The sequence below is a fragment of the Diadema antillarum genome, unplaced genomic scaffold, assembly GCF_040938485.1.
Source record: "Diadema antillarum isolate AM-2024a unplaced genomic scaffold, OU_Dant_1.0 seq00001392_RagTag, whole genome shotgun sequence".
NCBI lineage: Eukaryota > Metazoa > Echinodermata > Echinoidea > Diadematoida > Diadematidae > Diadema > Diadema antillarum.
The window spans coordinates 329,322-331,939 of NW_027272147.1; positions in this window are offsets into that span (position 1 = coordinate 329,322).

Below are 2,618 nucleotides of genomic sequence, written 5' to 3' on the forward strand. Positions count from 1 at the left end.
TTAACACACCGGCGTATTGAAAGAAGTTGCTGGCATCGTCGACTACGTACTATACATGTAGTCGTCAGTGAGTACTGCTGACGTATACGTCACAACGTGGATAGCTGAGGAGTGGGGGTGGGGGGGGGGGGGGGGGGAGAGAGAGAGAGAGAGCGAGACACACACACACACACACACAAACACGGGCGCACATACTAGTACAAAATGTACACACACACAGAAGTGCAGGAGGGGGGGGGGGGGGGGTCAGGAGAGCAAGACAGATCGTCATAAAAACAATCCGTGAGTGAACATCAAAAAGCTCGACACCGGCTCGAAGTGTTGTCAACTGAATACTACTGTCTCAAACGGAGTATATACCTATTGATAAATAAAATGCAAATATTTCATTTGATGAGCGGTTCATGTATTCTCTGCTCTTCAAATTTATTCTCTGCTGTCAAGTATCAAATGATGGTCTAAACGCAGGCCCTGAATTTGAAATGAAAGTTGGGCCGCTTATAATGATTGACAGCCATTGCACCTTCATCCCTGAATGCTGACTTGATGGAAAGGTGTACAAAATAATCACAAATTGAAGGAATTCTAATCAAAATAAAAAGATAATCAAATTTTTAACGACCAATATGTTTTGAATTTATCTGCACCTTTGACACCTAAATTTGACACCTCCAAAAATAATACTGTCCTACCTTTCGTTATAGGTCAGCAGCAATACAAAGTACAATTGAAATAATACCTAGTTAAAATGTATAGGCCTACAAGTGTATTTGACGAAAGAAGTGCATAGGCCTTCCTCCCTGCATGATCTGTATCACTTTTTATTAGTGTCTAAATGTTAATCGTGATCTGGATTGCAGTATGATACACACTACAGCTATAACACTGAGTAAAATGGTTTAAAGGAAACCTCCGGATAATTGTCACATTTTTACTTCAGTTGAACAACTATATTTTAGTTATAATGAGTACAGAATTTCATAATTTACAGTGATTTTGGGCTCAAGGAAGCAGTACAAAAGAAGAAAGCATGCATAGATTACACCCAGGTGAACTTGTTATTGTGGAAGCGGTATTGTAATTGAGTTATATTTCTATAAATAATAGAAAAAGATATAATTCATGTGAGAATATATTATTATATCATCATAATTATCATGATTCCATGCACTCTGTTTCACTGTACCAATTGTATTACATTTTCACTTTATAAGAATTACAAATTGACAAACAAATTATACTTAGTGCGGGAGAGGGGGGGGGGCATAGGCCCTATATATAGGTACGATCCTTAAAACAAAAGAAATAAAAAAAATGAAAATGAAAGAAGGCGCCTTTGAATTTTCGATTATAGTGGCAGCCAGAAAACTACCCTGAAGCTTTTTTTTTTCTTTTTCTTTTTTTTTTGTCAGCCGATGGAACCAAGAAGTGCACAAGAAACGGCACGGGAGGTCCTTTTTTCCCCTTTCATTTTGTTGTTTTGATTGCGACGAGTTTTTTTCTTTTCTCCCTCCCTCCCCTGAATGGAATTCCTGGATCCGCCCCTGTTGGTGTGATTCAATAATCAACTGACTCTTGTTATACTGCATTGTGTCCAAAATACAATGGTATGAGATCATTTTCTTTATACTTTGTACAGCAATATCAACTTATGATATGCCATTGCATTTTTATTATTTGAATGGTAATGGTTAAAGACTATTGACGAAAGTGCATATATGTTTGCCCACTTTCTGTGACAAATAAAGTGTAGGTGAGCAATTGCACTTAAAGGCATAATTTACCAATTGCAGATAAAACAAAAACCCAGTATTAGTGCTATAGAATAATAGTGACTTAGGGATAGAAACAACCACTTTAAAAAAAATGAATCCATATAATTAATAATCGTATTGTTAAATACACAAAAAAGTGAAAAATAGTTATAATAAAATGTTTCCTGACTAAACTGACTAGAGTTATGTTTTTTTGAGAAAATTACTGATAGAAGTGGTCTATCTCTTTATGTAATAGGTTTAATGCATTATATATATATATATATATAATATTGTATTATTAATTGGTATATATATATTCTTTATTTGGTATATAATTGTTTTTTGTGCATGTATATGCATGTATATATATCTTTTCATTTTTGAAGCGCGGTGAGCACTGGAAAGTGGACCTACTGTGTGCTATAGGTCCTACAAGTTGCCACTGTTATTATTATCATTATTATAATTGTTATATTACTATTATCATTTTCACTGTTATTATGTATTATATAGGATGTTTTGTGATACAACAAATCTACAAATACGTATCAGATGTGATATCTCGAATATTTTTTAAATCACTACTCCCAAAGGTAAACATTAATTTGCTGCTGGCTTCTCTCATCGATTCTCGGGAAAAAAAAAATGTTGCGGGATCGGGAACACTGAATTCAGCGATCGGGAACCACGAATCGTATCAAATGAGCCGCGAAGCTGTATTTCGCTGATTCCCACCAAGGTATACACCCGTAGCATCACAAAGGCTTAATGATTTGCGTGCATAGCCAGCGTAAAATAGGTTTGCATTGTTTCACAACTTTGTACATGTGGGACTACGGAAAAAGAGCACAGTGTTTGTCG